Source organism: Sebastes umbrosus, chromosome 2 (genome assembly GCF_015220745.1).
Source record: "Sebastes umbrosus isolate fSebUmb1 chromosome 2, fSebUmb1.pri, whole genome shotgun sequence".
Lineage (NCBI taxonomy): Eukaryota > Metazoa > Chordata > Actinopteri > Perciformes > Sebastidae > Sebastes > Sebastes umbrosus.
The window spans coordinates 14,534,351-14,549,050 of NC_051270.1; positions in this window are offsets into that span (position 1 = coordinate 14,534,351).

The following is a 14,700-nucleotide window of genomic DNA, read 5'->3' on the forward strand; positions in this document are numbered from 1 at the left end:
CATATACCCTTTAACCAGCAAAATTAGCGCGTATGTGCAGGTTTTAAACAGGAAAACCCGCTAAAAATAAGCGATCCACTCCTTTCCCATGAGTGAGTGAGTGAGTATGCCGGTGTCGTTGCACTGGCACTTTCTTGTTTTTTCTTTCTTGCTGTGTCATGTTCGACATCACGGACGCACTGTCCGGCAGCGGAAGCAGGGTTAGTAAACAGTGAAAAATGTTACTTTTTTTTTTATATATCTGTTACTTATTCAGTCTCTTTCAAACTCTCAAACCAGAGTTGGTGATTGATGGAACAGGAAAGACTAACCAAGACGGTTTTGATGAGATTTTATTTGTTTCTGTCGAGTTTGAATGAAGTGTGTTTTACGATGATCAGCGAGGTAAAATTACTATTGTCTGTTGTGGAGTCTGGTGGCTTTGAGGAGAACATATTGATTGTTTGTTTTGTACGTTAATAAATTATAATAATTGTCCAAATCCTATTGATTTTATTTATTATGTTTTCACTTCATCGCACATAGCATTGCACCGGAAAAGAGGCAAAAATGTTATCATAGCTGGAGCTGATAAATACCGAGAATGCCGGGACAAATGACACTGCAGTAAACAAAAGACAGATGTTAGTGTTAGTGTTTTTTCCAGTGTACATACATACACACACACACACACACACACACACACACACACACACACACACACGCACACAAATACGCATAAATATATATAACCCACAATTTACATAGCATTATTGACAGATTTGAGAGGGTTGTATATGTCACACAATGACACTGACACCTGCCGCCTGAATTAAGAGGCCCAAACTTGACAACCTTACACTCAAACCAGCTTTTGACATCTCCGTGTCATCTCTGTGTCTTCTTCTATGGTATCAGTCACCTGTTTGTTCTACCTGGTTTCTTTCTACAAGCTTGTGTCTTTCAGTGTGCCACTGGCTCTTCATACAGCTCGACTACTCGTCAGGTTGGTGTTGTGTTCTGGTCTCCGCGGGGCTCGGGGGGGGGCCCGAGTGATGCCGCCTCACGTTCGCCCCGGGTGAAAGGTGAGAACTCTGAGAACAGAGCGTTCTGGTCTGCTGGAGAAGACCGGCCTTCTCTGTTCTGCATGCTTGAGTTTGGGCAAGGGGTGACATGGGGGTGTGTGGTGGGGTGGGGAGATGAGAATAGGTGAGAAGGAGAGAGGAATGAGAGAAAAAGATTAGAGCAGCTGAGAACAAGTGACAGATATTCACTGCTTTAGACAGGGAGAAAAACAGAGAGATAGAGAATACCTCCAGCACCACCAAAGGTACATGTTGTGCAGTCTTAGGTAGTAGTTGGCTTTCTAAACTTTAGCCGCTTGTAAGCCTGCTTTCAGATATAACCTGGATATTGTTCAGAGTTGGAGGGAGTGTGAACGCTGCATTCACTGAAGACGGCACTTCTCTAGTGCTGTTGAGCGTGTGCAGCCACTGGAGATAATTAAGGTAGTTGTTCATGGTCACGAAATCCCCCCAAAACATAAAGTGACTGACACTCTATTTCCACGTGTTAAATACATAAGATATAATATGTGACGTACAGCTGTGGAGGCTTTAAAGGCACCTTGCTTTGACGGAGAAATGAATGTAAAGTAAGGAGTAACTTATTACTTTTGCTGATGAGTTATGTGCTTTCTCTTCTTCTCTCTTTCACACAGTTTTTCCCCACTGCTCAGCTACACGCACTCCAGACACTGAATGTACATTTTGTTGATGCGTACGTACATGTGACCAATAACGTTGGCCCTGACACAACGGGACAACGGCACCACTGCGCTCTGAAACCCCTTATTTCCAATGGCTTGTCCCGTGCCATGACGACTTTTCGCCATGCCGGGCAAAGTGTTTGCGCAGCACGCCGCTCGGCAAGCTTGCTGTGATGTGCGCTGAACCCAACGGCGAGCACAACTCGAATTTTGTTGTGTCTGAAAGACAATTCACTGTGAAATTCACAAGGCACTTATTTTTTTCCACTTCAAGCACTGAAGATACATACTAAAGATTAGAAGTAGCGGAAATTAAATAATTAGATTGCTTACTAAACTTTGGACACTTGAAAGTATTTTTTATAAATAAATGTATTATTTATAAAAAATAATAAAAAAAAAACAGCCAAGAGTTTAATTGCTATCCCATTAATAGAATCAAAACTTGATTTAGGCAAAGTAAATAATAATAAATCAATCAATAAAATGAGATGAAGTGTTCTGAAGTGTGGACTGAATCTACATATTATTTGATAAAAAATATATTTGCATGTACATTACCTGTTGGCCCAGTTTTCCTCTTCTCCTGTATTGTATACAGAAGAAATGCACTTTTCAAATCAATGTGTTTGTATTTTCTTCTCTGTTTGGATCCAGTATGTCAGATATAATGAAGCTGTCATATTTTATCTCGGGGAGAAAAGTGAATAATAGACATCCGCCTCTCAGCGTAGGTCAAGTTTGTGTGTCAAGTGAACCTTAACTGCATCCGACAATTGAATGCATTTCAGTTTTGTTGCTTGCAATCCGTCTCTCCTTTTCATCTTTACTGCCCCTCTATGTAGTTTAATAAAATTGAAATGGCACATAGTGCTACAAGTATTACTGTTGAAGACTTATGGGCAACTTCTCATTTTATGGAAAAAAAACACAGGAGCCTCATACATAATGACTGTGGAGCAATACAGCTAGAGTGGCTGATCTGAGGAGTAACTTACTGTAAATTACTTCACACTCCCATTGTAAATTCAAATGTAGTGAGACAGGTCAAATTTCCCTGATATATCATGCTGTAGGCGAGCTGTTTGCCTGTTATTTGACACTTGTCCTTTCTGTCTGTCATGTAATGATGGAGGATGGAGCAGTTATTTCAAAAGTGGGGGCTGTATAAATAGTAAAGGATACCAAGAAATAAAAAAAAATAAAAAAGTTGCAGCCATGCTTCATGGCTGTCTTCGAAACAAAACAGATGCGCTTTAATTTATGGCCACTTTCTGTGATTGGAGAAGAAAGCTTAGAATCGATCTGGGGCCTCTCTCTTTCACCTGTTAAGAGCTTTCCTCGTAATTGGCTACTGCCGTCACGGCTACTGCCAAAAATGCGGCCTTCTGTGTTGCACAATAGTATGTTAAAGTATGTGTAAACTGCGTCTATTTTTCTTCTGCTCCGGCTATTGATTTTTAAATGAAGTATCAAAGAAAATCAATAGTAATCAACAAATAGAAGGCAACACGCTGTAGTGTCAGATCCTGGGGCACAGCTTAATCACTTTAGACGCCTGTCACAACATGGGGACGACGGGGAGACGTAAAAAAGTTGAGAACCTGGATTGAATGGAAAGTGAGTTGTGGGATGAGCCGTTTGTCATTAGAGAAGAAGAGAGATGAGGAGAGAGGGATGTCGAGCTTGTCCTACACAAACCTCTCCTCCTCCTCGCTCTTCCCTCTCTCCTCTGGCCTGTGACAGAGCGCTCACCCATAGTTTGGGGCGCTTCATGTAAAAACATTACAGTATCCCTCAGGCCGGGGATCAGTTTACACCACAGCAAGGCCTTTCCAAAGAAACCTGTCCAAAATGCTTAATGAATCTCCAAGTGAACTGTGGAACAGGTAGTCTACCTGCCACTCACTGTCAACACCTATAGCCATCTGTCAACGTCACACGTCTCCTCTCTCGCTGCATACCTGACTGTTGAGCCAATAATGTTGGGCCCATGTTGGCTGGTTGCACAGACCCACCGTGAAAGAAGTCGGTAACCAAACCCTGAATGAGTGATTCATATTTTTTAATAGGTGAAGGTAGTCATAGATGTGGGCCAAACAATGGACCAGTATCTATTTGAAACTTGTTTTCATTGATCTTGATGGCTGTCTTTGCCAGAATTTTTGCTGATGAAGAAATGCTGCAAAGAGCATTTCTTCATCAACAGAAGATTAAAGAACAACACTGAAGGAGATGTTTCTGCTCTTCTCCCGACTGGCTTCGGCAAGAGTTTGATTGACAGATGGTTCATCCAGTCACCTGCCAAGTATTTTTTTTGAAAGTGCCTGCCCTTTTCCAAATAGTTTCCAATGACGGCTTCTCAGATGGTTCTGTGTAACAAACCATCTGGTGTGTCCAAGCCTCCAGGAAGAGCACCAGGCTATGAAGCAATTTTTCTAGTGGCCAAACAGCGGTACTACAACTTCCGTGTCCGTCACGTGATGCCATTGGGTCCAAAAGACTTTTTCCCATTGACTTACATTGGGAAAGAGACATCTGTAACTCAGCGGATCATTTTTTTTTAGGTAAATCAACTTTTCCAGTATGAACAATTGAATAGCCCGTATTTAAATCAATAGATCCTTAAGTCCTTAGGTCCCTCTATGGGCCAAATGGATGCCGAAGATCACCGGATGATACGAGTACTTTATCACTTGGCAGTTGAGCCATTTTGGCTTCATGCGCCACTGAGCAGCTTTCATAGGAATGAACGGGAGCCCGCCTCCAACGCTGTATCCAGTTCTCTTTATACACCCATGGGCGGGTCAGGTTAGTCCGGTGACCTAGTGGTTACAAAGCATACTGGTTTAGATGCAATCCCCCCACTTTGGGGGACCTTTGATGAGTGTCTTCTCTTTTTCTCTATATTTCCTGTCTGAATCTCTACTGTGACTATCACATAAAAATTACCTGAGAATAAATATCAATGTGTAACTGACTTGCTTAGGAGTAAGTTCAGCACCTGCTTTTCAGATTCTCCAACTGTAAAAATTGGTGTAAAAGTTTTTACTGTACAGCATATTATGTGACTGAATCAATCAAACAACCTCTGGACAATACTCCGCTGAGGGTGTTACCATTGGTTTCCCATTAACCTCTCCTTATTTCTGGCCCAATGTCAATCAACCCAGGCAAATCTCTGTTCACTTCTATTCATCCTGAATATAAAAGGACAGGAAGCTGTGCCAGGCCTCCCTTCAGGCTACACTCTCTGAGTAAATTTGAAACTGTAGCCAAGTTTATGTTTGTGCCCTTGCAGGTCTGCGGTGGACTCCCCAACCCCCCCCTCCTCCGCTCCTCCACAGTCCTCCCCACCCACCACCACCACCCACTCCGCCACCAGCAGCAGACTGCTGTGCCAGGCCTCCCTCCAGGCCACAGTGCTGAGAAAGTGACAACATAAGGTCCATTCTGTTCCCTGTCACTCACAGCCCCGGGCCCACTGTTAAATAGAAAGGGCTTTTAGAGGCTGTAAATGGGGAGTGGAAGGAGGTGGGTCACAGTGGACATTTCAGTGTGTGTATGTGCATGCATATAGGGAGTTCTGTGTGTTTGTGTGTGCTCAAGTGTAGTTTGTGCATGTGAAAAAAGACTGCACTACCGTGTATGTGTGTGTGTCCAGCACACCTAAAGAGTGTGCACAGCAGGGAGTTGTGGAAACCGGGCTGCTGCATAGGCGATTAGCCTTCTACTGTAAATGGAGCATGCCATGTAACCTGTGAAACACTGTGACTGAGTCCACATGCCTATTGTTACCACTCACTGTTCTTCAGTGTCTCATGCTTTATTTTCATCACTAACTCCAGGACCGGCTTTGTTTGCAGCTTGTAAGAGTCTCTCGGTTTGTGTCTACAATACATCTCTATTGTTCAAACAAGTGACGTTACACGGGACGTGGTGTTTTATCATCATCCATGGTAATAAATGGCCTGTTTTGTCATCTGGAGTAACGATAGTGGCTGAGTTACATTTTACATGCAGGCTCATTCAGTACCCCTGCACATATTAATTTCCACAAGATAACGAACCATGCAACTTAAACTAAACATTCCTCATAGCATGACTGGGTCACTACATGAATGCATGCACTCACAATGCCTTTTAAACAGATATATGTCCCCTGTCAGTGCCTGGTAAGCAGCGCTAAAACCAAATTCCTCAGTGATCTCTTTTTATGACGAGAGCTGTCTGCATCAATCCCACAAAGGGGTGAACGTAGGGACACTTTTGATTAATTGATTATTAGTTCAGCTTTGAAGCCTTGTGTTTTCCCCCTCTTTTACCCCGGCTGATTACTAATATTTATAACCGTCAGTCCATTTAACCGGGACCGGTCTGGATGTAATATATTGCTTCGCAATTGGTCCTCATTTAACCTTGAGGACTGTAAAACTGTCGTGGAGGAACAGTGTAATATTCACCTTCATGAAGGGGCAAACTACAGTTCACGCTGGGCAAGCCTAAAACTTTGGTTCACAATTCCAGGCAGGTTTGAGAAGCTGCAATAGTTGCACTGATATTGAAAAATGATATTTAAAATCCCCACTGATTCAAATGTTGCTCAAAACATAAGCAAATAAGGCAAAGCCCTACTTACTGAAAGCAAAAGAGGGTTGCACCCCAAGCTAAAAAAACAACAACTCCATGTATGCTGGTATCTGAATAAAACACACAGTACAAGTCATTTTAATATTGTCTGATGAATTCTGGTTGGCATTCTTTCCAAATGGTGTAATAAAACCATTGGTCAACATTAAACCTGCAGTAGGCTGAATGTTTTTGGCATCCATCCATCCATTATCTGTAAACGCTTATCCTATTCAGGGCTGCAGGGGGGCTGGAGCCGATCCCAGCTGACATTGGGCAAAGGCGGGGTACACCCTGGACAGGTATTCAGACTGTCACAGGGCTGACACATAGAGACAGACAACCATTCACACCTACGGGCAATTTAGAGTCAACAGTTAACCTAACCTGCATGTCTTTGGACTGTGGGAGGAAGCCAGAGAACCCGGAGAAAACCCACGCTAACACGGGAGAACATGCAAACTCCCCAAAGAAGGGCCATAAGCCGGGTTTGAATCCAACCATTTCTTATGTCTGAATTTTCCAGTTTCACATCAACATTGTTATGAATTGGTATAAAATATTGATACTCATATTATATGGAGCTTAACTTTTACACATATCTCCTTCTTTCAATCCTGACAAATCAGCCTCCTCCTCCTCTAAAAGAGGACCGTGCATTTGTCCTGATGCAGTGAGTGTGTGAGAGAGAGAGACATGAATAATCCTAAATAAATCATATATTTCTTGCTGTGTGACAGGGAAAACATACAATAATTACTACTGAGGAGATAGAAAGGGAAAAAAGAAAGAGCCCTCCCTGGCCTGCTGATTTGATTAGAGTTAATCTGCAGAACACAGAATGTACAAATACACAGTAATACTGCATGAGTAGAAAAAAGAAGTGAACACATGGTTTTACAATACAGATTTGGAGTACTGCAGGCATCAATGCCCACAAATTCACACATATTATACCAGGCACAATTTTACATGCTACACACAGTGGACACTAATGGCTTTTATCTATGACTGCACAAACTATTTCTATGCTGTTGCTTTGCAGTCTGTCTTCTATGAATGGACTTAAAATCACCTTTGCATGTTTTTTGTGTCAACATACTATATTGCCATAGTCTTACAAGCATCAGGTGTGAAATGAGACTGAATACATCCTTTCTAACTATATATCACAGTATTTAAGTGTTAGAGAAGTCCTGAGACATGATCTGAAACCTTGGTTAGTACTCCTCTTCCTAGTACAATTATTCATATATAACCACTTTTAAGCATTAGTAATCTTCAAAAAGGTAAATTATTATAATAAATTATAAACAAAACTTTCTTTGTTTCTTAATGTTTTTCTTTCTTTTTTTGTGTAAAAGTTTTGTGATCCTGGTTTGAAAACCCTTGACTCTTGTGTAATCACATGTAATTCACAAAAACAAAAGTGAGAACAAACTATTCCTCCTTAATTCCTTAACACTTCATTGGAAGTACACGTTTTCTGTGTGACAGCAGTGATGGATTGACTGTGGCGTGTCGCTGGGCTGTCAGTGGTGAGTGTGATGATAGTCAGCTGAAGGCTCTCACCTGTCGCTGCTGAGGCGAAGTGAGGGGACGACTGGCGCCGGCCCAGTCTAAACAGGAGTCGGCCCTTGCTGTCTGAACAGGTCTGCTTCACACTGAAGCACGTCCCAGGGAGGGAGAGGCAGAGAGAGAAACAGAGAGACAGAGAAGAAGAAACACTCCCTCCTGTCCTTCATGCATATCTCTCCTGCTGCTTGTTTAATAGCAGTTCATTTACACCCTGTCCATCCTTCCCTACCTTCCATGGTGCAACCCGTAATCATGCCAATCGTGTAATAGACATGCTTGTCCACCAGAGGATAGCATGTCAGTGTCGCATTTTGCCTCACCGAGGCGTGAATATTACATACGTGTATAAAGGTGCAGTACCAGCAGGGGGCAACAAAACCGCTCACTTAGGTTTAGGCAATAAAACCACTTAGTTAGTTTTAGGGGAAAACGTTATGGTTGAGCTTAAAATAAGTAAACTGTGCACAATCTGTACGGAAGCAACATAACATAAGTATGGAAAGCATGTCATAAACGCCACTAAAAATCACGTCACAAATGTCAGTAACGTAACTTACAAAACAAAACACTAGTCTCGAACACCGGCCTCCTGAGTAAAAGTCCTGTTTGTTCCACCCCCCCTCCCGCACACAATAAACAGTCTTTCTCACTTTGTATTCTACGTCACTAGGTCTGAGTGTAGCATATTTACCAGGTGGCAACCTCCAGGTCTGAAAAGTGAAGCCAATGTGGTAGTGCTTTAAACTTGCATTCTTTCTAACAGCCAGCAGGGGGCGACTCCTCTGGTTGCAAAAAGAAGTCAGATTGTATAGAAGTCTGTGAGGAAATGAGCCTACTTCTCACTTGGTTTATTACCTCAGTAAAACATTGTAACATGAGTTTATGGTCTCAATCACTAGTCTTCTTCAATACAGCATGATGTTCATTTAGTAAATGATGGTCCCATTTAGAGTCAAATAGATCATAAAGCAGGGTATGCTTTAGGGCGTGGCTATCTTGTGATCGACTGGTCCCTACCACGGCGTTGTCCGGTCTGGGAGTTGTCCGTGTTTTAACCCTTTCACAGTGTGTTTTCAGATCATGAAAGTTAATTGTAACATTTTGGTCGCCTAAAAATGTTTTATTCAGCATTTGGTTGTACTTAACTCCACCTTCTTGTTGCAAAAAGCCAAGATGACGACTGCCAAAATACCAAACTCGAGGCTTCAAAACGGCAGTCCACAAACCAATGGGTGACGTTGCGTTGACTACATCCATTTCTTATATACAGTCTATGATATTTAAATGGATGCATTTACATTGAAGTCAGTACAGACTACATGGAGTGCAAATGACACGCCAAAAGCAAGAACAGCGTTTTATTGCACGTGTTTGCCTTGCACATTATCGCGTCTGTAGTTGGGTGGAGGAGATTTCCAAACTATTTAGGTTTACATGAAAGCATTAAGGGCAAGGATGTGTGTTATTGCATCTGTGGTCACGTGTTTATTTCACATATACTGTACATTTTTGGTGTGTGTTCATGCTACACTGCACAACATGTGGACTTAATGTGGCCACATAAATGTTTGAACCGTCTGATTTCATCTTGATTTTTCAAACACACACTCTGGGACGCACCCTCCCTCCCGGTCTGCAGCATCACACTGACTCCCAGGCTAGGCGTCTCATGTGTGGGTGCAAGTGTGTGTATCTGAGAAGGATATGTGTGCGAGAGTGATGGCGGAGACAAACCATCTGTTTGGCTGGATCTGGGTGTGCTTGACATCCCCTCTGCCTTGACGTGGCTGCCCTGCAGATGTTTTGGTTGTTTTTAGCGCTGCTTTGTTTTTGATTTCCCTCGTCTGTTTAGAACTTGAGGGATTACATCCCATCCACTGAGGGACATCTGAAGAAGTGTAGATTAACTCTCCGTGGCATGCCCCTTCTACAAAACTGGCTGGTGCCATTCCTCTTATTTTAGGACCATTTGAACAGATTTACAATATTAAGAAGGCTGGGTGTCCTCTGTGTTCTGCTATTTCTTTGAACACAGGCTGGAATTAAGAACATAGCCCAGTGTATTGTACTTAAATTGTTTAACTTTTAGTTCATCGTACCAGTGAGGTCAGCACTGCACTCCCAGCTTTTCTATGGTTATGGGTTAAATTTCATGACTTGTTTGCAGCTGCCTATACAGTTTACTTTCCTGGCTTGGTTGGAGTTATGTTGGCTGTTTTCTTGTAAAATTATGCAATTAACAAAATGTTTGTCTATGTGTTTATACAGCAGATGTAGAATGCACGTATGATACTGTATCAATGCCTTTGGGAAGGATTTCTTGTTTGCTTGAGAGGTCAAGGTCCATGGTCAGCTACAGAACAACAATGCCTTGCAGAAGGACACTTAAGCAGGGTGGAGATTTGCTTTCACTGAGGCTTTGACTGTATGTAAATCCCTGCTTTGAAAAGGGGTCTCTTCTTACCCTTTAACTATGTTACCATCTGAAATATATATTTCTGCTGTGCACATTGTGTGAAGCGTGTGGTGTCTACAGAGTAATATATCACGTGAAAAGAATGTATACACGTCAAAAATCAAATTCCTTGTACTTCTACTGTATACAGTATACTAATGCTGACTCTTATTCAAGGTCCAGCCAGGTCTCACTCCCAGGGCGCCAAATACCAAGGCTTGGGCAGTAGCCTTCTCCGTCTTGATACTTAAGCATCTGTATGAGACCCACCGGGCTTTCAACTAACTCCAATGTAAACCCATCCGCATCATTCTTAGAGCAATGGATGTACTATTAAGAGCGAGAAAGTCTGCTAAAGGTGGGAGGGAGGGCTGGGTCAAACAAACACAGGACTTTCACCCAGGGGGCCGACGTTTGTGTCCCGTGTGAAATCAAAAGTTAAATTATTTTTACCGATGAAGTTATGTCCCTGACGCTACGTCACTGAGTCACATGACGTTACGACCGTAGCTTAAGTTACGTAACAGACTATTTTAACTTATTTTTTATACTTATTTTAACCATAGACTGTATATAAGAAGTGGACGGGGTCACCATGACGTCACCCATTGGTTTGCGGACTGCCGTTTTGAAGCCTTCATTTCGGCATTTTGGCCATCACCATCTTGACTTTTGGCCGTCGCTATCATGCATATTTGCAAACTGACACGAGAGGGTGGAACTTAGTGTAACCAAATGCTGAATAAGATGGTTTTAGGAAACAAAAAAAGGTTATAATTAACTTTCGTGGACTGAAAACAAACTGTGAAAGGGTTAAAGTTCTAAGTACTATTGTTGCCTAAACCTAACCACGACCGTTTCACAACGTTAACCACGTGTGAACCTTCTGCGTCAAGATATTATGGAAAAGGCTGCCCCCGGGGCAAAATATGACCAGTAGAGATGAGATCACGTTGCAAGATCTCAGATTGCACAATTTAGGGATTTTCAGTTTGCATCATAGTGGAATTCTGACCACTGACCACTCATCATTAAAGCATGCTTTAAGCAGTTTCCTGAAATAATTGCGCAAAAGCCTGACCCTTTAGTATATGAGGATCCTCTGAATGGGTCTGGCGTGGATCTGTGACTAAAATCAGTTAATCTGAGGAGATGTGCTATACATTTTTATGTAGAAAACTTGTTGTGTTGGGTCCCCAACTTCAACCATCTGTTTTTTGACATCTGTCATTAAAGGAAATGAATCATGCCGACGGAGAGAATCTTCTGGAATCTGTTTGATCCAGTTTATCTTCCTTTTTCCTACAGAGCCTCTTTAGCTCGGTGTTAGAGGGATCTCACTGAACGCTCTTATCTGTTGGTGCCCAGGCGGGGTTATCAGCTCTGGTCTACCTCAGGCATAAGGACCTCAGACCTCACACAGACAAGAGGGAAAGCTGGAGTTGAACCTGTTATGGATATTTTATTCCTTTGAGAAGGCTCTTTTTTTCCTGCAATATAATTAAACACAACTTCAATAATATAAATACCTTTAATACTTACATTGTAACATGTCAGCAGTTTTTTTTTTAATCAGCTTCCATCACTTTTATACGATATGTTTATTTGCTGTTACTGTCAGCCAGGTTTGTTTTGGTTGAAATTCCCCCTACAGTACCTAAACTCGGCTCGACTATGCGAGAACAAATTAGTCAATTGTTATTCTTGTCAGAGGAGGGTAATAAGCCCACACTTGCCCCATGTGTTTTGAGTTGGCCTGAGTGGTGAGTGGGGTGGGTAGTGTTGACTCTCTGGTGAAAAGTGGCCTTGATCCATCTCCGCGTGGTCACTTCCAGGTCAGGCTGTAGGCAGAGTCGGCGAGGGGAGCGGAGGGGGGAAAGCAGGATATCAGAGACAGCCCAAATAAACAAACCTGTCAGCCGTAGCATGGCCCTCTGACCTCCCCTGTCCCATCTGTTTTCTTATCTACTCCACTGCTAATACTGAGAACAAGTGACACCTCTCTCTGGCAAGCACTCACTGTTTTCCTTCCACTTAGACACGGCAGAGCAAGATATGCGCATGGAGAGGAAGATGATATCTTATGGCTTGTAGGGGCAGAGCAGGAGAATTATCTGGGAAGATTAATATATTATTTAACACTCATGATTATAAGAAATACAAATAAATGGCTAAAAGGTTTTCCTTCTTTTTGACTGACTTGAAGGTCAGTGGAACATCTTGTTTTGGTGGTGAGCCCACAAAGTGAGGACACACGTTGTTGATACAAAGCTGAATATTTGGTCTTATATTCATGAAGTCAGTGAGTCATCCTACAAGCTGGAGAGGAAACTGATTTTTTGGAGCAGTGGTGGGCGTTGATGAGCGGCCAGTGACACCTAAACCGTGTTACTACGGTCAATGTGTTACCCCCGTTCCCTCCCTTTGTATTCAATCAGAAAGGTCAGACAAGATGGATTACACAAGTTGCTATTGTGTTTACAAACAGAGCCATACACTGCCCTTCTTTCTCCACCCTCTCTCCAGCTGTTCCTCTCCACTCTCCAAGACAGCAGTGTAGCCATCATCCATGCAGAAAGGGCGGAGTGGATAGGTGGTTGATGGTGCCAATCATTGGCGAGGGAGGAGGAGCCGGAGCCCCGTTAATGAATCTCCCCAGAGACTAGAGATTGTGGGGGTGGAGTGAAGAGGAGGAGCTGCAACAGGAGAGGAGGTACCGGAGGTGGAGTTTGCGTGTTCGGGTTTGAGGGTGAGTGCGTGCAGAGGGGTGGGGGGTAGCAGGAGGGGGGGGTAACAAGCTGTCACACTGCAGGAAAGTCTGCTCCAGTAAGTCACATCTGCCAACATGCACAAGGGCCGATGCCTGAGGGCTGCAGGGTCAAAGGGCAAGACGTCCCCCTGCAGAGCGCTCAGATCACATATCCTCTCCAGTCAATAAACTGGCTGCTGTCACTGTTACAGACACTGGCAATACTGTTCCCTTTTCTATAGACTCAACTTTAGAACTGCATTACATTGATTTACAGTATATTTGGCTCTCCTTTATCGGTTTTATTACAGGATCCTTGTGATTGAAGGATGAGTTTGATAAAGGTCCGTACAGGAACAGCATGCTGCTCATAAGGTCATTAAACTCATTAATTTTCTCCTTTTTTTTAAATTATGATTTATTCATTCATTCATATTTGTCCTTATGTCCTAATTAGACTTTTAAGCCAGCAATCTGTGAAAGCTAAAGCAAATGTCTGCTGACTTTGTTATAACTGGAAGTCCTTTAATGAATCTTACATATTTAGAGTGAAATAAAATCATAATCCCAGCCCGTTCTCATTCCCAGGGCATCAAATACTGACGGTTTGATATTTGATACGCCAAACCGGTAGGAGATGCGCTGGGCTTTCCATTAACTACAATGCAAACCCAACCGCTGCAACAATAAACGCTCAGAGAAAGTTCTGTAGTGACATAGTTTAAAGAGAGAAAGAGACACAAAGGGCAGGTGGGTCCAACAAACACAGGGCTTTCTTTCAGCAGACCGCTGTTTGTGTCCCGTGTGTTAAGTTTCACTTTCACGTTACAATCAGCTTTTCGTTCGTGTCACGTGTTCACAACGTCAGTCACATTTTCACTGTACAAACGTAGTCATTTTAAGCCCAACCATGTTGTTTTTTCCTAAACCTAATTATGTGATTTTGTATCATAATCCTAAGCAAGTGCTATTGTTTAATTTACAGCATTACACACATGTTTACTGCGACCAAAAAGTGATGCCGAGCGGTCTGACAAAGCGTCAGTATGTGACGAGTTGGGATGTGAATGTGTTGATAATACATACTGCAAAGATCCAGAAGTAGAGAGGACAGACATGGCAGACTGATACTTCTACCTCGTGTTAGGAGAGTAAAGCTTTAGTTTCTTGTGTTCATCTTGGCTGATCGCAGCCTCGTCTGTTTACTTCTGAGCTGCCACAGGCTCATGGCTCTTAGGTAGTGTGGAGGACCGGTGAGCAGCACTTGGTGTTCTCATACTGACGGAGTAAATAAGTGTGTGTATATGAACGCTAATCTGGTGTCGGAGTTGCAATTTTTCTTGGAATGGTTAAAGTTTGGTGCAGAGGGAGGGAAGCTGGCTCAGGAGCTCCTCACCATCATGTAAATAAATACAACCTCCTGCTGTGCTAACCTGACTTCTGACAAATCAGCATAAAGGCATCCCTTTTTTTTCCCCTCTGAAGTAATCGCCATCTCTCATGTCCTGGAGCCACCCTAACTTAAAGTTTGTTTTCTCTGGA